The sequence below is a fragment of the Bufo gargarizans genome, chromosome 3 (genome assembly GCF_014858855.1).
Source record: "Bufo gargarizans isolate SCDJY-AF-19 chromosome 3, ASM1485885v1, whole genome shotgun sequence".
In the NCBI taxonomy this organism is placed as follows: Eukaryota; Metazoa; Chordata; class Amphibia; order Anura; family Bufonidae; genus Bufo; species Bufo gargarizans.
In genome coordinates this window covers 407084272-407106645 of record NC_058082.1, presented here as the reverse complement: position 1 = coordinate 407106645, position 22374 = coordinate 407084272, and positions in this window count along the sequence as shown.

Sequence of the window (22374 nt, the reverse complement as noted above, 5' to 3'; positions counted from 1 at the left end):
TTCTGAATGACCCAATGTGCACCTTGAATATTATATACCCTTTTAGGGATAGATTTCAAATAGCTCTGATATAGCAGAAACCACTAAATTATGAAATTGCTAAATTGGGAATTGTATTTCAACCCAGAACAAGAAATGTGCTTGAACGGACACTAAATAACTCGCCCAGCTACAGCACTAAGGACAGATTTAGCGGGATATAAATTTGAGGCCTAGTATTTAGGCGCTGGGTGACAGGTATGGGTTTAGTGCCAGAATTAGACTTGGAAATACACAGTAGCGGGTGTGTGTGAAGTTATTCTGAATGACCCAATGTGCACCTTGAATATTATATACCCTTTTAGGGATAGATTTCAAATAGCTCTGATATAGCAGAAACCACTAAATTATGAAATTGCTAAATTGGGAATTGTATTTCAACCCAGAACAAGAAATGTGCTTGAACGGACACTAAATAACTCGCCCAGCTACAGCACTAGGGACAGATTTAGCGGGATATAAATTTGAGGCCTAGTATTTAGGCGCTGGGTGACAGGTATGGGTTTAGTGCCAGAATTAGACTTGGAAATACACAGTAGCGGGTGTGTGTGAAGTTATTCTGAATGACCCAATGTGCACCTTGAATATTATATACCCTTTTAGGGATAGATTTCAAATAGCTCTGATATAGCAGAAACCACTAAATTATGAAATTGCTAAATTGGGAATTGTATTTCAACCCAGAACAAGAAATGTGCTTGAACGGACACTAAATAACTCGCCCAGCTACAGCACTAAGGACAGATTTAGCGGGATATAAATTTGAGGCCTAGTATTTAGGCGCTGGGTGACAGGTATGGGTTTAGTGCCAGAATTAGACTTGGAAATACACAGTAGCGGGTGTGTGTGAAGTTATTCTGAATGACCCAATGTGCACCTTGAATATTATATACCCTTTTAGGGATAGATTTCAAATAGCTCTGATATAGCAGAAACCACTAAATTATGAAATTGCTAAATTGGGAATTGTATTTCAACCCAGAACAAGAAATGTGCTTGAACGGACACTAAATAACTCGCCCAGCTACAGCACTAAGGACAGATTTAGCGGGATATAAATTTGAGGCCTAGTATTTAGGCGCTGGGTGACAGGTATGGGTTTAGTGCCAGAATTAGACTTGGAAATACACAGTAGCGGGTGTGTGTGAAGTTATTCTGAATGACCCAATGTGCACCTTGAATATTATATACCCTTTTAGGGATAGATTTCAAATAGCTCTGATATAGCAGAAACCACTAAATTATGAAATTGCTAAATTGGGAATTGTATTTCAACCCAGAACAAGAAATGTGCTTGAACGGACACTAAATAACTCGCCCAGCTACAGCACTAGGGACAGATTTAGCGGGATATAAATTTGAGGCCTAGTATTTAGGCGCTGGGTGACAGGTATGGGTTTAGTGCCAGAATTAGACTTGGAAATACACAGTAGCGGGTGTGTGTGAAGTTATTCTGAATGACCCAATGTGCACCTTGAATATTATATACCCTTTTAGGGATAGATTTCAAATAGCTCTGATATAGCAGAAACCACTAAATTATGAAATTGCTAAATTGGGAATTGTATTTCAACCCAGAACAAGAAATGTGCTTGAACGGACACTAAATAACTCGCCCAGCTACAGCACTAAGGACAGATTTAGCGGGATATAAATTTGAGGCCTAGTATTTAGGCGCTGGGTGACAGGTATGGGTTTAGTGCCAGAATTAGACTTGGAAATACACAGTAGCGGGTGTGTGTGAAGTTATTCTGAATGACCCAATGTGCACCTTGAATATTATATACCCTTTTAGGGATAGATTTCAAATAGCTCTGATATAGCAGAAACCACTAAATTATGAAATTGCTAAATTGGGAATTGTATTTCAACCCAGAACAAGAAATGTGCTTGAACGGACACTAAATAACTCGCCCAGCTACAGCACTAAGGACAGATTTAGCGGGATATAAATTTGAGGCCTAGTATTTAGGCGCTGGGTGACAGGTATGGGTTTAGTGCCAGAATAAGACTTGGAAATACACAGTAGCGGGTGTGTGTGAAGTTATTCTGAATGACCCAATGTGCACCTTGAATATTATATACCCTTTTAGGGATAGATTTCAAATAGCTCTGATATAGCAGAAACCACTAAATTATGAAATTGCTAAATTGGGAATTGTATTTCAACCCAGAACAAGAAATGTGCTTGAACGGACACTAAATAACTCGCCCAGCTACAGCACTAGGGACAGATTTAGCTGGATATAAATTTGAGGCCTAGTATTTAGGCGCTGGGTGACAGGTATGGGTTTAGTGCCAGAATTAGACTTGGAAATACACAGTAGCGGGTGTGTGTGAAGTTATTCTGAATGACCCAATGTGCACCTTGAATATTATATACCCTTTTAGGGATAGATTTCAAATAGCTCTGATATAGCAGAAACCACTAAATTATGAAATTGCTAAATTGGGAATTGTATTTCAACCCAGAACAAGAAATGTGCTTGAACGGACACTAAATAACTCGCCCAGCTACAGCACTAAGGACAGATTTAGCGGGATATAAATTTGAGGCCTAGTATTTAGGCGCTGGGTGACAGGTATGGGTTTAGTGCCAGAATTAGACTTGGAAATACACAGTAGCGGGTGTGTGTGAAGTTATTCTGAATGACCCAATGTGCACCTTGAATATTATATACCCTTTTAGGGATAGATTTCAAATAGCTCTGATATAGCAGAAACCACTAAATTATGAAATTGCTAAATTGGGAATTGTATTTCAACCCAGAACAAGAAATGTGCTTGAACGGACACTAAATAACTCGCCCAGCTACAGCACTAGGGACAGATTTAGCGGGATATAAATTTGAGGCCTAGTATTTAGGCGCTGGGTGACAGGTATGGGTTTAGTGCCAGAATTAGACTTGGAAATACACAGTAGCGGGTGTGTGTGAAGTTATTCTGAATGACCCAATGTGCACCTTGAATATTATATACCCTTTTAGGGATAGATTTCAAATAGCTCTGATATAGCAGAAACCACTAAATTATGAAATTGCTAAATTGGGAATTGTATTTCAACCCAGAACAAGAAATGTGCTTGAACGGACACTAAATAACTCGCCCAGCTACAGCACTAAGGACAGATTTAGCGGGATATAAATTTGAGGCCTAGTATTTAGGCGCTGGGTGACAGGTATGGGTTTAGTGCCAGAATTAGACTTGGAAATACACAGTAGCGGGTGTGTGTGAAGTTATTCTGAATGACCCAATGTGCACCTTGAATATTATATACCCTTTTAGGGATAGATTTCAAATAGCTCTGATATAGCAGAAACCACTAAATTATGAAATTGCTAAATTGGGAATTGTATTTCAACCCAGAACAAGAAATGTGCTTGAACGGACACTAAATAACTCGCCCAGCTACAGCACTAAGGACAGATTTAGCGGGATATAAATTTGAGGCCTAGTATTTAGGCGCTGGGTGACCGGTATGGATTTAGTGACAGAATTAGACTGGGATATGGCCAAAAAATAAACAGACTATTGCTGGTTAAATGCACTTGGTGTGACAGCTTCACCCTGATGTAGGCTTTAGCCAAAAAACAACCACACCATTGAGGGTTAAATGCACTTGGTGACAGGCGCAGCTTGCCCCTGATTTAGTATATGGCCAAAAAATGAACAGACTATTGCTGGTTAAATGCACTTGGTGTGACAGCTTCACCCTGATGTAGGCTTTAGCCAAAAAACAACCACACCATTGAGGGTTAAATGCACTTGGTGACAGGCGCAGCTTGCCCCTGATTTTGTATATGGCCAAAAAATGAACAGACTATTGCTGGTTAAATGCACTTGGTGTGACAGCTTCACCCTGATGTAGGCTTTAGCCAAAAAACAACCACACCACTGAGGGTTAAATGCACTTGGTCGCAGCTTGTGCTGGCGCACCACAAGACACAAAATGGCCGCCGATCACCCCAGAAAAATGTGACTGACAAACGGTCTGGGCAGCCTAAAAACAGTGAGCAATTGAGGATCAGCAGCTCAATGATCCACAGCTGCAGATCGATCAGTTAATCAAGTCCTTTGGAGGAGTTAATCTGCCTAATCTCGCCCTACTGTCGCAGCCGCAACCTCTCCCTACGCTAATCAGAGCAGAGTGACGGGCGGCGCTATGTGACTCCAGCTTAAATAGAGGCTGGGTCACATGGTGCTCTGGCCAATCACAGCCATGCCAATAGTAGGCATGGCTGTGATGGCCTCTTGGGGCAAGTAGTATGACGCTTGTTGATTGGCTGCTTTGCAGCCTTTCAAAAAGCGCCAAGAAAGCGTCACAAAAGCGCGAAGAAAGCGACGAACACCGAACCCGAACCCGGACTTTTACGAAAATGTCCGGGTTCGGGTCCGTGTCACGGACACCCCAAAATTCGGTACGAACCCGAACTATACAGTTCGAGTTCGCTCATCCCTAATTATAATCAAATATCCACATGACAGGTTCCCTTTAAGTTCTGTTTTTTTCCGTTCTGTATACGGAACCATTCATTTCAATGGGTCCGCAAAAAAACGGAATGTACTCCGCATACATTCCATTTCCGTATTTCCACCCCATTCAAAGGTAGAACTTGTCCTATTATTGTCGACATAACAGACAAGTATAGTACTGTTTTATCAGGGGCCAGCTGTTCTGTTCCGCAAAAAACTGAATGCACACGGACATCATCCATATGCTTTGCGTATCCGTTTTTTGCGGACAGCAAAATACTGAATAAGCCATACGGTTGTGTGCAATAGGCCTTAAGGGAAGGACACTTTTTTCTTCTAAGATGTGTTAATTGAATAGAAATACAACACTAAGGCCTCATGCACACGACCGTTGTGTGTTTTGCAGTCCGCAAATTGCGGATCCGCTAAATACGGATGGCGTCCGCGTGCATTCCTCAATTTGCGGAACAGCACGGACAGCCATTGATATAACTGCCTATTCTTGTCTGCAAAATGAACAAGAATAGGACAGGTTATATTTTTTTTGCAGACCACGCAACGGAGCAATGGATGCGGACAGCACATGGAGTGCTGTCCGCATCATTTGCGGCCCCATTGAAGTAAATGGGTCCGCATCCGAGCCGCAAAAACTGCGGCTCGGACGCGGACCAAAACAATAGTTGTGTGCATGAGGCCTCAGGCTGTGTTCACATCAGGTTTTTGTACATGTTTAACACATGATATATGCGTGAAACTTATGACTTTAGAGAATGCCATATGATGATATCTGTCATTATAGGGTTCCATTGTAAAAACATACATGTTTACAGTAATGTATACATGGAAAAGTGTCATGTACTGTACTGTGCTTTTGCATCCCTTTTCCCAATGTATAAACTAAATGTAGGGCAAAAACGTGATGTGAACAGGCCCTAAGTGTGCCCTTACCATTAGAGGTTTAGGAATAACGATATTCTTTTCCGGTATTGAGTTCCTTCTCAGGGGCTCAATACCGGTAAAAAACGCTTCAGTTTTATCCTAATGTATTCTGAATGGAGAGCATTCCGTTCAGTATGCATGAGGATGTCTTCAGTTCTGTCCCTCTTACGGTGTTTGGCCGAAGCATGCATCAGTATTTTCTCTGGCCAAAATTCTAGAACACTTGCTGGACGCTGGATCCGGCATTTATTTCCATTGAAATGTATTAATGCCAAATCCAGTACCTAGTGTTCCGGCAAAACGGATCCGGTTTCCCTGTCTGCGCAGACCTTTAAAAAAACAAAAAAATACCGGATCCATTTTTCCGGATGACATCGGAGAGAAGGATCCGGAATTTCAATGCATTTGTCAGATAGATCTGCATCCGGATCCGTCTACAAATGATATCTGTTTGAATACGGATTTCCGGATTCGGCAGGCGGTTCCGGCAATGAAACTGCCTGCCGGATTCTCACAACACAAGTGTGAAAGTACCCTAAGCAATTGTTAATGTTACCCTAGACCAGACCATTACATCCATTCATACCCAGACCAGACCACGAAAATCAGACTCGAATTCTTCAATGATCAAACCCTAGACCCATAAATTATCAGATCGCAAATCAGATCCCAGAATAATCAGGCCCCAAAGCAGATGACTGAATTATCAGACCCCAGACCTGTTATTACGTGCATCCTGTGTGTATGCCTGCTGCTTATTTCTTGGGTGGTCAAAGAGGGAAATATAAAGTGATAACAATATTTGTTGAAGCAGGATGTCAGCAGGATGATCTGACACATCATAAAAGCAGATGCGCTATCTTATGACACTGTAGTTTTCCTCCCTTTCATGCACTCAGCCTCTCTTCTCTTCAACTACAGCCCCATATATGATTGATGGGAGAGGACCTGCTCCCGGTGGCGTAGTGTGGGTTGCCAGCACCCGGGGCAAGTTGAATATTGCGCCATCCCCCCCCAACTGTGTCCACGCCCCTTTTTTGCAGATAGTAAAGTAGATGTCACCTGCAGTCCTACATAACACCACAGATAACACGGTGATAGTTCTCTGAGTACAGATAATGTAGTAGATGGGTGTTAGACACCAGAATTCAGAACACATACAGTGTGACCTGAAGTCTGGGGCCGGACTGCAGCAGTGTGGGCCAAATTCTATATCTATAACATGTTTTCAAATTTTTTTTTTTTTATTGGGTTGCTGATTATATTCAAACCAGCATATATATGTGATTCCTACACTAATAGACAGGGTAGCACACAAAAGTGTCTGGGAGTGATAACGAATTTAGGCCTAAATCCGTTTCCCTTTATTCCAGTCTTCACACGTTTTCAGTAAAAATGTTTGTTTGTTTTTTTTTGGGGGGGGGGGGGGGTGTCATTGATTATATTCAAACTAGCAGCATATACAGTACAGACCAAAAGTTTGGACACACCTTCTCATTCAAAGAGTTTTCTTTATTTTCATGACTATGAAAATTGTAGATTCACACTGAAGGCATCAAAACTATGAATGAACACATGTGGAATTATATACATAACAAAAAAGTGTGAAACAACTGACAATATGTCATATTCTAGGTTCTTCAAAGTAGCCACTGCTTTGATTACTGCTTTGCACACTCTTGGCATTCTCTTGATGAGCTTCAAGAGGTAGTCACCTGAAATGGTCTTCCTGAAACAGTCTTGAAGGAGTTCCCAGAGATGCTTAGCACTTGTTGGCCCTTTTGCCTTCACTCTGCGGTCCAGCTCACCCCAAACCATCTCGATTGGGTTCAGGTCCGGTGACTGTGGAGGCCAGGTCATCTGACGCAGCACCCCATCACTCTCCTTCATGGTCAAATAGCCCTTACACAGCCTGGAGGTGTGTTTGGGGTCGTTGTCCTGTTGATAAATAAATGATGGTCCAACTAAAATGGAATATCATGCCACTGCAAGATGCTGTGGTAGCCATGCTGGTTCAGTATGCCTTCAATTTTGAATAAATCCCCAACAGTGTCACCAGCAAAGCACCCCCACACCATCACACCTCCTCCTCCATGCTTCACGGTGGGAACCAGGCATGTATAGTCCATCCGTTCACCTTTTCTGCGTCGCACAAAGACATGGTGGTTGGAACCAAAGATCTCAAATTTTGACTCATCAGACCAAAGCACAGATTTCCACTAGTCTAATGTCCATTCCTTGTGTTCTTTAGCCCAAACAAGTCTCTTCTGCCTGTTGCCTGTCCTTAGCAGTGGTTTCCTAGCAGATATTCTACCATGAAGGCCTGATTCACACAGTCTCCTCTTAACAGTTGTTCTAGAGATGTGTCTGCTGCTAGAACTCTGTGTGGCATTGACCTGGTCTCTAATCTGAGCTGCTGTTAACCTGCGATTTCTGAGGTTGGTGACTCGATTGAACTTATCCTCCGCAGCAGAGGTGACTATTGGTCTTCCTTTCCTGGGGCGGTCCGCATGTGAGCCAGTTTCTTTGTAGCGCTTGATGGTTTTTGTGACTGCACTTGGGGACACTTTCAAAGTTTTCCCAATTTTTTGGACTGACTGACCTTCATTTTTTAAAGTAATGATGGCCACTCGTTTTTCTTTACTTAGCTGCTTTTTTCTTGCCATAATACTAATTCTAACAGTCTATTCAGTAGGACTATCAGCTGTGTATCAACCTGACTTCTCCACAACACAACTGATGGTTCCAACCCCATTTATAAGGCATCCCACTTATTAAACTTTTATAAGGCATGCCACTTATTAAACTTGACAGGGCACACCTGTGAAGTGAAAACCATTTCAGGTGACTACCTCTTGAAGCTCATCAAGAGAATGCCAAGAGTGTGCAAAGCAGTAATCAAAGCAAAAGGTGGCTACTTTGAAGAACCTAGAATATGACATATTTATAGTTGTTTCATACTTTTTTGTTCTGTATATAATTCCACATGTGTTAATTCATAGTTTTGATGCCTTCAGTGTGAATCTACAATTTTCATAGTCATGAAAATAAAGAAAACTCTTTGAATGAGAAGGTGTGTCCAAACTTTTGGTCTGTACTGTATATGTGATTACTACTCCAATACACAGAGTAGTGCACAACATTGTCTGAGAGGCCCAACAATGTCCGGGCTATGGAAGGGTTCCAAACGAAAGACCTAAAGCAAAGTTGTGGGTAGCAGCAGCACCAAGTATCTGTCCAGAAGTGGTAGTAGTAGTTGTAGGCCGCAGTTGTCTCTGCTGGCTTCGGAAAGGCGCAAAATTATCATTGAGGAGAAATAGGATGAGATTGTGGATTGGATGGCTCACTCCTCCTCTCAGTTGCAGCAGAATGACGTGAAAGTGACTTCAGAGTCTGACACCGTGCAGGGGGAGCAAGAGGTCTCAGTGTTTCTCTTACACCTCCTCCTTTCAGCCCCAAAAAAGGCTTTCAGTGGAGGTCTCTCAGTCTTTAATGCCCATTCCTAGAGGGGCTCCTTCCTTTTTCCTAAGAAGTGGCAAGAAAATCCCACCACACCCTATGGCAGATAGTCAAGAGAGTCTACCTGTTGACGACTTGTGTGAGAGCCCATCAACATTTGGGCTACCCTGAGGAGGAAGTTGGGGAAGAGACTGGTGATCCCATGCATACCTGTGTTGATGGTGGTGGTAATAGTGGCACCTGTAGCCACAGCATTGGCATTGGGGGGAAGTGACAGTGGCAGTCTGGAGTAGAGCAGGGGTCCATCATGAAATATCATAGTCTGCAGCAGGGAGAGTGAGGACAGGACCTGGGAGCCGGATCGAGGTGCTGAGGAGGCAACATCAGTGGAGAAGAGTTATAGCGGCAGCAAAAAAGAGCAGATTCCATGTACCTCACAAATAACAGCCAGGGCCATTCTTTGGGATCTTTGATTCTGCTGATGCTGTGTGTGGATTAGGCCCAAAACGTGCCAGAGCTAAGCCCAGTTTGGCTCCCTGTAGCTCTGCGTGAGCAACTCTTGTATAGAGTTTTTTATTATCAAGGCGGGCACTAGAAATGAGCGAATCAAAGCTGACGAAGTGGAATTTGTTCCGAATTTCAGGAAAAATTTGATTTGCACTGAATGCAAATTTTCTCGCGCTTCGTCTTAACGAATCGCATTTTTTTCCTAAAATAGCTGCTGCATGTGTGAGGACAAGGAGAAAGGAACTCTGGGAAGGTGGGATCACCCATAATGCCATGCATGCAGCCAATCAGCAGCCAGCCCTGTGATGTCACAGCCAGTGATGAGCGGCAGGGGCAATATTCAAATTTGCAATATTTCACGAATATTAAGCAAATATTCATCATATATACGCGAATTCTAGAATTCGTGATTTTCAGTCATTATTTTCTTGATTGTGAAAATCGTCAATCGGAAAATTTGTGATAACAATTTGCGATTAACACTACTCCTAAAGTCAAAGATATTGCAGCCTTCTCATTGTCCCACAAGCAAGAAGCAGTGAGGGATCATGGGTACTGATAAAAAATAATAATTAGAATATTCGCAATTACGAAGATATACAGTAGCACTATATTCTATATATTTGCAAATTCTTAAAGTGCCCATATTTGCGATAAAAATTCCCGATTAGAATATTTGCGATCAACACTAGTCACAGCCCTATAAATAGCGCAGTCATCTTAGATTCTGCCATTTACCAGTGTACTTAGTGCAGGGAGAGACATCTGCCGGTGCTAGGGACAGTGATAGAAAAAACTTAATTGTGCTAAAAAAATAATAATATTTACAAGTGCAGGGAAAGATTATTCTAGGTGTAGGGAAAGGATAGGGAGCAATCATTCCAAAGCATTTCTGTTAAACAGGGTTCAGTCGGGGAGGTGACAGCCTGGTTTAGGAACAATCCTATTAAACCTTGCAGCACTGACTGGGGACCCAAATTGCCATTATACAGCTCTGGATTTCCATCAAACATTATTTTTAGTGTGCAAGTGCTGTTTGGTACAGGCATTAACAGTGATTATTACAAGGAAATATTTATATGTTTTATTTGCCCTAGTGCAGTGCAATTATATGTTCTATAGCATTTTTTTTTACGGCCCTTTTTGTCGTGTATTAGTGGCAAAAGTAAGATATATTTGCCGCTCAGCGAAAAAATATATTTGCCGCTCAGCAAAAAAATATATTTACAGCTCAGAAGTGCAGTTATCTGTTTTAAAGCCCTTTTTTGGTGTGTATTAGTGGAAAGGAAAACATATATTTGCCGCTCAGCGGTGCAGTTATCTGTTTTAAAGCCCTTTTTTGCGTCTATTAGGAGAAAAAGGAAAAATATCTTTGCCACTCAGCAGTGCAGTGATTTATTCTAAAACCTAGTTTGCCATGTATTACTGGCGAAATAAAAATATATTTGCCGTTCATCATTGCACTTATCTGTTGAAAAGCCTTTTGTGTAAAAATTGAAAAAAAAATAGGGCCTAATTGCTGTTCAGCGGTGCAGTGAGATATTTTACAGCCCAGTTTGCTGTGTATTACTGGCGAAATAAAAATATATTCGCTGTTCATGGTTGCACTTATCTGTTGATAAAAATAGAAAAAGATTAGAGCCTAATTGATGTTCAGCAGTGCAATAAGCTATTTTACAGCCCAGTTTGCTGTGTATTACTGGTGAAATAAAAATAAAAAGTGTAAAAAAACTAGGGCCTCATTGCCCTTGTGCGGTGCTACACTATAATGCCTAGCTTGCTGTGTATTACTGGCCAAATAAAAATATATTTGCCGTTCATTGTTGCACTAATCTGTTAAAAAGCCTTTTATGTTGTGTAAAAGTAGAAAAAAATCAGGGCCTAATTACCGTTCAGCGGTGCAGTTATATGTGGTGAAGCACTTTTCGCGGGATGGACCGAATTGTGTAGTGGGGAAATTTTTGTACTTAAAAGAGGCTTTTTTGGGGAACATTGATGGGTGATAGTAGACTTTCTTCTGTATGAACCAAATTCTATTCTATGATTCATGGTATTCTATGGATGAAATTTTTTTGCTGTATGGACCAAATTACATCATCAAGGGTCCTGCAGTAAACATAATGAAGACGCTGATGACAACACACCAGCAGACTTTGTCTTTACCATCTATTTAGATTAACCCAAGCATCTTCACTAAGTTGAAAAAAATCATGTGTTTTTATCTGCGCCATCTGCATTCGATCTCCACAGCACACTCTGCTTTGGAGTCCAAGTCCAGTTTCTTAAAATCAGGAGTTTCATCAGAATTGTGCATAACAATCTTTCTCCCTGTGAAAAGCCACAACAAAAGGACTCCCTCCATAGGCATACACATCAGAGGAAGCTGAATCTAGTTGCCCCAATTTTAATTCAGGAGCAGTAAATAACAGAAAGCAAATAGAGGTAGCTGAGCTCCGCTGCCCTGTATCTCTTGTGAAGTCAATGTCTCCAGCAATACCCTCTTGCAATTTACAGCAAATACATTATTTTCATGTAGAGATCCAAGAATTACATTGGAGGCATGTAGTGCATGCAAGCCATGTGTGACCCCTCTCAATTAAGGGCCTACTTGCTGTTCAGCAGTGCAGTTATAAGTGGTAAAGCCCTTTTTTTAGATGACACTGGCTTTTTTTGAAAAATTTATGAGTGAATGTACACCTCCTATTGCAGTATGGACTGAAGTACTTACTGGTGAAATTCTTTATGTGACACTGGCCTTTTTTCGGAAAATGTATGGGTGAATGCGCACTTACTTTTTCGGTATGAGTTGAAGTACTTAGTGGTGAAATTCTTTATGTGACACTCGCTTTTTTTCCAGAAAGTGTATGGGTGAATGTACACCTCCTTTTGCGGTATGGACCGACATACTTAGTGGTGAAATTCTTTATATGACACTGGATTGTTTTCAAAAAATGTATGGGTGAATGTACACCTCCTTTTGCGGTATGGACTAAAGTACTTAGTGGGGAAATTCTTTATGTGACACTGCCTTTTTTTCTGAAAATGTATGGGTGAATGTACACCTTCTTTTTGCGGTATGGACTGAAGTGCTTAGTGGTGAAATTCTTTATGTGACACTGGCTGTTTTTCAGAAAATGTATGGGTGAATGTACACCTCCTTTTGCGGTATGGACTAAAGTACTTAGTGGCAAAATTCTTTATGTGACACTGGCTTTTTTTCAGAAAGTGTATGGGTGAATGTACACCTTCTTTTGCGGTATGGACTGAAGTACTTAGCGGTGAAATTCTTTATGTGACACAGTTTTTTTCCCCAGAAAATGTATGGGTGAATGTACAATTCCTTTTGCGGTATGGACCGACGTACTTAGTGGTGAAATTCTTTATGTGAAACTGGCTTTTTTTGGGAAAATGTATGGGTGAATGTACACCTCCTTTTGTGGTATGGAACGACTTACTGAGTGGTGAAATTTTTTATGTGACTGTTTTTTTAAAATTTTTATTTATGGGTGATTGTACACCTCATTTTGTGGTATGGGATAAATTACGTAGTGGTGAAATGTGTTATGTGAGACGGGCTTTTTGGGGGAAAATTGATGAGTAAACTCCGCTGCTCTGTATCTCTTATGAAGTCAATGTCTCCAAATAATCCCCTCTCGCGATTTACACCAAATGCATTATTTTCATGTAGAGAGCCAAGAATTATTTTGGAGGCATGTAGTGTATGCAGGTCATGTGCGACCCCTATTAGCAGTCTCACGCTGTTCTGCACCTGGTTTGCCTAGGCGAACGGAGTCACACAGGGGAGGAACTGCTCAGTGTCCTTCATCAAGAAATCGAGTCCTGGCTTTCTACGCGACAACTCAAAATTGGAACCATGGTGACCGACAACGGGAAGAACATGGCGTCGGCTCTGCGTCAAGAATGGCTGAGCCATGCGCCTTGCAATCTGGTTGTCAAGCGGTTCCTAAAGTCTACCAACCATCTACAAGACATCCTAAAAATGGCCAGGAAACTTTGCATGCACTTCAGCCACTCGTACACCGCAAAGCACACCCTCCTTGAGCTGCAGAAGCAGAACGGCATCCCCCAACATAGGCTTATATGCGACGTTTTCAACCATTGGAATTTCACCCTTCATATGTTGGACCAACTGTACGAACAGAGAAAGGCCATCAATGATTTCTTGATGATCCAGGCGGACAGGAGTAGTCCCCTGTGTAACTTTGATGTCAGCCAGTGGCAGCTCATGCATGACATCTACCATTTGCTCAGGCCCTTTACGGCCACGTTATTTGTCAGTCACCAGGACTATGGGACGAACAGTGTCATTCAACTGCTTCATGTCTTAGAACAGATGCTGGTAAATCTGACTGGTCAAGGGAATGGAGACGTGGCGCCTAAAAAGATGGCGGCAAAGTTTGAAACGTTTATCTGTCAATATCTCTGTTTATGCTCAGTGAACGGGTACATCATTTATCGCAAGGATATGCAAACACCAACCGAAGTAGGTCATTGGCACAAAGGAGCAGTCATTTTCACAGCTCGAGGTATCTTCCTGGAAGCTTGACCTCTGCAGGTCGATGGTCTGCATTGCGAAGCTTGTCTAAAAGAAAAATCCCGCAGTGCACCACCTTGGAAGAAAATCCTGATCCGGCACAGGCTGTGTTGCTCCTTCAAAAACAATGGACTCTGTACAGAGTGACACTGATGTATAATTTCTCATATACCAGACTGAAAGAGCATTGCAAGCACCTCTCTGCCCACATAGCTGCCAAGAAGCAGAGGGGTCTTGCCATTAAAGTGGGCTCAGAGCTGAACATAAAAGCCACATTTTCCTGTTTACCTTGACCCAAAGGAAAGAACAGAGATCCTCTGGCTGTGCTCAGACAGATTTCATCAAATCCTCCACTCTCCAAGGCAAGCACAGAGTACAGGATTGTGTGGACAAGTTGGTTCTGTGGGACATACACAGAAGACGATCTATTGGAGGTTTTAACAAAGACACTTACTTGCTTCCCGCTCTTCCTGTATAACGCCTCCAAGGAGCCCACGACTATCATAGGGATGTGGTTCCAAAGAAACTTTGACTGTTGTTTGGGTAAGCTGGTGATCAGTTCTCAGGACCTTACTTGGCTAGCAGCGATGTGGACCGGGTATGACGTGTCTGGATCAGTGTAGGCCACAGAGCTTGTTTTCTCTGTGCCCGTCGAACTTCTCATGGACAATTCTTATGCCATCCACGCAGAGGTCTTCAAGACTTTATAGAATGATATTCATAAATCAAAGGACAAGGTCACATAGGAGGAAGTGGACAATTTATTCCAATGTCTTTACTCGCATTTCTTCAGACACTTTAGAATCCACTTATCAGCAACACAGCTCGTTACAGAATGAGCTATAGTCGGCTTGTTTGCTGGACTGTCCTCCAGCTAACAGCCATAACCGCATACATTTCTTGATCCGTATGCATTATCATCGTGGTCACCCTGACACTGGTCATTAATCCATTCTTGCTGAAGAAGCACTTCGTTTTCCAGTTTGTCTTTTAAATCTTGTGGTTTTGCCTCTTCTGTGTTGTATTGTATGTGTGTTAATATCCTGTTTGTTAAATAAATGTTGTTTTTTCTCCCCCATAACATTGACCTGTAAGGCTGAGTTGATACGTGACTTATTTGGTTAGTTTTGACCCCGTAACTGTCCAAATAAGTGAAGTGTGCAGTGATTACTCACAGTATTATTTCACTACCAAAGCAGACTCCCTATGCGTGTTACTGCAAGGCACAGTGTTCTACACCACTATAAAGGCTCTCTGCAGCCAGGAAATAGACATTTTTAATGTAATTCGGATCAAACCAAATTTTTCCAAACAACTTCGGCAAACCGGCAAATTGAATTTTTAAAAAATTCATTCATCTCTAGCGGGCACACAAAACCACAGCGGTATACAAGCTTTGACCATTCAAACACAATTTTAGGCACCAGAGGTCTATTGTAGCATGTGAGACAACATAACCAGATCCTTTGGGAAAATACAACTGGCCATCATTCCCAATTAGAACAAGTCTGTCATCCCAAGCAATACAGAATCTTTGTCATGATTATCACCTTCTTTTTTTTTTTGCTAAGACTCCTCTTTGTCCTCAGCTCTATTGTGAGACATTTATAACTGAACATTTGTCCGTGAAAAAACTTTTCTCCATCAGCAATTAGCTTGTCTATAAGCAGAACACACACCTGGCCACATTACTGTGCAGTCACTGCAGTACCATTGTAGTAGAGGTTTGTACTCTAACATGGCAGAGGTTCATGCCTGGAGCAACTGTTATTGGCAGGGGCAGTACATATCTTCAACGGCCTACTGGGTAAATATTTTTTGCGCCAACCCCTCCCACTATATCCTGGGGCCGGTTCCCACAGCAAGCACTTATCTGACTTTTCCACCTCCACGGATTCGATCCCGTCCCAAACAAAAGCAGGGCACAGCGTCACTCACACTATTCATCCTTCCTATCACAAGTGTCAGGTCAGACGTAGCCACATCCTGTTGGTGCTGATTGGCAAAGACTGTGGAAGGCAGTGACATCATTACACTGCCTACACCAGGACACTGATGTCCCGAATGCAGTTCTCCCTGCCGTCGGCCTAAATCCGCCTGCAATCTACAGGGTAGCAAAGAAGGGAATCTAAGCACACTGACAGTTGGAAATGTAGTTTTAACTGAAGGTGAGTATTGGGTTTAGCATTCTATTTCACTTCTGTTCTCCATTCTGGCTACTGTTTTAATTGCTGGCTTGGATCCCACCCCTGTGTAGGGATGCTACGTAGGTGGAGGCAGAGACCAAACACTTTGTTTGCATATTTGCTTCCAATAAAGTCTTAGGGGGTTATTTATCAAGCTCTGCACTCCAGAATTAAAATAATGTTTTGGCAAAAGGTAAAAATCAGTGAGGACCAGAAGGCTCTTCACTGTACATATCCCTTGTTCGTAGCATTGGTTTTAAAATAAACATTTATGTTAAAAAATCAGCAGTAGCATGTTAGCTCACTTTAAAGTGATAACCAATGTCCACTATACACAGTTACATAGTTAATATGGTTAAAAAGGAAGACATAAGTCCAAGTTCAACCAAGAGATAGGTGGGGACGCGAATCCCAGAAGGAAATGAGACTCCGATTTCTACACGTTTTCATAAGCATTAATGTTGTTTACTTTTAAGAATTCATCTAAACCCTTTTCAAAACTGTCCACTGTTCCTTCTGTGACCACATCCTGAGGAAGTCTATTCCACAGATTCACAATTCTTACAGTAAAGAAGTTTTGACGCCTCTGGAGACTAAACTTTTTATTTTCCAGTCGGAGACAGTGCCCCCTTGTCTTTTGAGGGCATTTTACATGGAACAGTTTTTCTCCGTATTTTTTTTATGGCCCATTTATATATTTGTATAGGTTAATCATGTCCCTCCTTAGACGTCTCTTCTCAAGACTAAATAAATTAATTTTTTTTAATCTTTCTTCATAACTAAGACCCCCCATGCCTCTTATCAGTTTAGTCGCTCTCCTCTGTGTTTCTGATGCCCAGAACTGAACTGCATATTCCAGCTGAGGCCGCACCAACGCTTTCTAAAGTGGTAATATTACTTCCCTGCCCCACAAGTTTATCCCTCGTTTAATACATGACAAAATGATGGTGGCCTTAGAAGCAGCTAATTGACATTGTATGCTCATTCACTCAGAGTGTTCAAGTCAGCTTGTATTTTATGGACATCTTCCATAGACTACACAATACTACACAGCTTAATGTGATCTTCAAAAATAGAAATGGTGCTATTGACCCCTTCACTACTGAGCCACTTTTCACCGTAAATCCCAGGCCGATTTTTGCAAATCTGACATGTGTCAATTTATGTGGTAATAACTTTGGAACGCTTTCACTTATCTAAGCCATTCTGAGATTGTTTTCTCATCACATATTGTACTTCATGTACTTCGTGGTAAAATTGAGTCAAAATATTTCATTCTTATTTTTAAAAAATACCAAACTATTTACTTAACATTTCCAATATATCTACTTTATGTTTGGATCATTTTGTGAATGCCATTTTATCTTTTGGGTATGTTAGAAGGCTTAGAAGTTTAAAAGCAAATCTTGAAATTTTTCAGAAAATTTCAAAAACCCAGTTTTTAAGGATCAGTTCAGATCTGAAGTCACTTTGTGAAGCTTACATAATAGAAAAAAACAAAAAAATGACCCTATTTTAGAACCTACACCCCTCAAGGTATTAAAAACTGATTTTTCTAACTTTGGTTACCTTTTAGGTGTTCCACAGGAATTAAAGGAAAATGTAGATGAAATTTCAGAATTTAATTTGGCATATTTTTCATTTTAATAAATTTTTCCAGCAAGGGTTAACAGCCAAATAAAACTCAATATTTATTACCCTGATTCAATATTTTACAGAAACACCCCATTTGTGGCTGTTAACTGCTGTACGGGTGCAGAAGGAAAGGAACGCCATATGGTTTATGGAGGGCAGATTTCACTGGGATAATTTTAAGTTGCCATGTCACATTTGAAGATGCACCCCTAAAGTATAAACTCCAAAACAGTGACCCCATTTTGGAAAATACACCCATCAAAGTATTCAAAACAGATTTGGCTAACTTTGGTTACCCTTTAGGTGTTTCACAGGAATTAAAGGAAAATGTAAAGCCAAATAAAAATCTATATTTATTACCCTGGTTCTGTAGTGTACAGAAACACCCCATATGTGGTCATAAACTGCTGTACGGGCACACAGCAGGGCGCAGATTGAACTGACCCCATTTTGGAAACTACTGGATAAGGTGTCAGTTTTGTTGGTACTATTTTAGGGTACATATGACTTTTTGATCACTTGGTATTGCACATTGTGTGATGTAAGGTGCCAAAAATTGCTTTTTTGACACACTTTGTATATATATATTTTTTTTTACGGTGTTCACCTGAGGAGTTAGGTCATGTGATATTTTTATGCAGCAGGTCTTTACGGATGCGCCAATACCTAATATGTATACATTTTTTATTTTTTTAACTTTTACACTAACAGCATTTTTGAAACCAAAAAATATAATGTTTTAGTGTCTTAAATAGGCTCTCATTTTTTTAGGTATCAGATGACGGTTTCATTGGTATGATTTTTATTTATTTAAGTTTTACACAATAATATAATTTTTTAAAGAAAAAAAAAATTGTTTGGTGTCTCCATAGTCTGAGAGACAATTCAATAATCCGCAGCACTCGCCGGTAAATGATGAAAATAGTGGTGATTTATTCACTCAAGCAGCCAGTATACAGCGACGTTTCGACCTCAACTGAGTTGGGTCCCCCAGCCAGGATCCCTATTTGCGAGCACCATCTGGCTTGTAAGCCATTTCCTGGTCAGTACCCAAATGAGTGGGATGAGTAGTGCTTAATTTTCTCCATGGTCTGAGAGCCATATTTTTTTAATTTTTGGGGTAATTGTCTTAGGTAGGGTATCATTTTTGCCTGGTGAGATGTTGGTTTGATTGGCACTATTTTGGGGTGTGCATGACTTTTTGATTGGTTGCGATTACACTTTTTGTAGTGTAAGGTGACAAAATAGCTTTTTAGACACATTTTTTTTTTTACGGTGTTCACCTGAGGGGTTAGATCATGTGATATTTTTATAGAGAAGGTTGTTACTAATGTGGCAATACCTAATATGTATACTTTTTTTATTATTTAACTTTTACACAATACTATAATTTAAAAAAAATAAAATAAAATCATGTTTTAGTGTCTCCATAGTGTGAGAGCCATTTAATTTTTTGGGTGATTGTCTTAGGTAGCATATCATTTTTGTGGGATAAGTTGATTGGCACTATTGTGGGGGTGCAAATGACTTTTTGATCTCTTGCCATTGCACTTTTTGTGATGTAAGGGTGACACCGTTTTTTTTTCATGTGGTATTTTTTTTTTTAGCAGATTGTTACGTATACGGGATTCCTAATATGTCTACTTATAATTTTTTTTTTTTACATTTAACACAATAAAAGCATTTTTTAAACAAAACAAAAACATGTTTTAGTGTCTCCATAGTCGGAGAGACGTATATTTTTTTTTTTGGGGGTGGGGGGGGGGGGGGGGGGGCAATTGTCTTAGATAGGAACTTATTTTTTGTGGGATGAGATGACAGCTAGATTGGTACTATTTTGGCGGGCATATGCCTCTTTTATTGCACCTTTAGTAATGTAAGGTGACAAAAAAATGTTTTTTAGCACAGTTTTTTTTTTACGGTGTTCACCTGAGAGGTTAGGTCATGGATATTTTTATATAACCAGTCAATATGGACATGGCGATACTTAATATGATGCTTTTTTATTTATTTTTTACTTGAAAGGTTAAATTTATTTCTTTTTTTTTTCACTTTATTTTTTTGTCCCACTCTGGGACTTCAACTTTTGGGGTCTGACCCCCTTTACAATGCATTATTCAAAAACACAAGGGGGGGGGGGCAAAAAAACCAAACAAGGATGATGGGGGAACGTACACAAGGCGCCAAACCAAGCTAAAAATAGAGCTAAAAATAGGTCAAGAATGTGGTATCCTGGTGGTATAGTACCAGCATATTATACAGACAGATAAAATACAATACATACTTACTATACAATACATACTTGTATTTTATCTGTCTGTATAATATGCTGGTATTGAGTGCCTTCCTTGGACACTTCTCGGGCTGCCTCCCTTGCGTTAATCAGACTCACTTTACCACCACTGTCGGCACCTACTTTCAGACACTCTGGGGATTTTCTTTCCAGATCCTTGAGTGTTTGAATAAACTTCCTTTCTTTTCCTTTCTCTTCCCTTTACAATACATTACAATACTTCTGTATTGTAATGCATTGGCTGTAAGTGTGTTGCACTGTGTAATACACATACAGCTTCTGCCTGTGAGATCCAGGGGGCAGTCACATAAGGCAGCCACAATGCCTAAGGAAGGCATCAGGCTGCCTTCCGTGCCATCAGGTCCCCGTCACAGCAGCGCGGGGACCCGATGGCCACCCGCACCCGGCAGGATCCCTCGATTCCATGGTCAGCGCTGACCACGGCAGTGCAAGAGTTAATGCGCCGGCATCAGTGTTTTCACCGCCGCATACAGCAGAGATCCGGCTATCAGTGACTGCCAGATCCCTGCCGCTGATATGGCGCTGTAATTTCTGTCCCACATTTATGAGCTGTACATGTATGGCGCTGGTATCCTACAGTTTGATCCCGTCCTCGATATCATTAATAATTAAAATAAATAATAGAGGACCCAGCACTGAATCTTGGGTTACACCACTTATAACCCGGGACCATTCTGAATAGGAATCATTGACCAAAACTCTCTTGACAGTTTTCAATCCAATTACAGACTATACTTTCCAAGTCTATAGACCAGGCATCCTCAAACTGCGGCCCTCCAGCTGTTGTAAAGCTACAACTCCCACAATGCCCTGCTGTAGGCTTATACCTGTTAGCTGTTCGGGCATGCTTGGAGTTGAAGTTTTGCAACAGCTGGAGGGCCGCAGTTTTAGAATGCCTGCTTATAGACCTTACTTTACCAATTAAATGTCTATAAGGGACCGTATCAAAAGCCTCTTCAAAATCCAGAAACACTACATCCACAGCCGCCCCTCTGTCCTTGCTACTACTCACCTCCTCATAAAAACAAATCAGGTTAGTCTGACAATTTCTGTCCTTGGTAAACCCATGTTGGTTATCACTTATAAGATTATTTACAGTCACATACTCCAGTATATAGTCCCTTAAGAGTCCTTCAAGCATTTTTCTCACAACAGAAGTTAAACTAACTGGTCTATATTTACCTGCGAAGGACTTTTTTGAATATGGGCACCACATTTGCCTTGCACAAATCACTTGGCACTGTACCAGTACCTATAGAATCTTTAAAAATTATAAACAGGGGCACAGCAATGACTGAACTAAGCTCTTTAAGCAATCTTGGGTGTAATCCATCTAGACCCAAGCCTTGTTCACATTTACCATATTTAACTTGTCTTAAAACCAATATATATTTAAGTAAATGTTATGTATACAATGTGGTAAATAGCAGGATAGTGGTTGCTGGTAGTAAATATTAGCCCATAAGTTCAAGACAAAGCATGTATTGTTCTTTAATCAACAACAAAATAATGGTTGCTTGCAGTCGTTGATATTAGATGTCAGAACATAAACAGTCCAGTATATTGCCTTAGCTTGAAAGTGTGTAACACAATTGGTGGTTGCATATCATTTTGGTTTCACAATAACTCACTATTCTGCAGTATATGTATCTTGTCTTTATTTCTGCTTTGATGTTGAACAGTAGTATGCTTGCACACATGCAGTAGATAGTTCCTCCTAAAAATGGGGTGACTTAATAGAACTGGCAAACTAATATTACTTGATTTTGATATATAGCTTGGATGAGGTCAACTATAGAATGGGTCAGGGCACTGGTAATACAGTCCAATTTATGAAAGCCTGACTCCTGACTGTATTATCATATAGCACAAAGAAAACTGAGAGAACTGCATGGAACAATGGGCAGCCATGTTAAACTACTGTATTGTTTGGATTATAAGATGCGCTGGATCATAAGACGACACCCATTCTTCCTCAGACCCCCAAGATCCATCTGATCTCAGATCAGACTCCCATCAGACCTCTGTATCAGACCCCATTTATCCTCAGACTCCAATCATTCTCAAACCCCCATTCATCCTCAGACCTCAGACCAGACCTCCAAGCTCCATTAGCCACAGATTAGATCCCCAAGATCCATCAGACCCCATCAGACTTCTGTGTCAAACCTCTATTCCTCCTAAGAACTCAGATCAGAACCAATTCCTACTGAGGTCAGACCTCCAATCTCCGTTAAACAAATGCATAAATAAAAAAATGCTCTGGA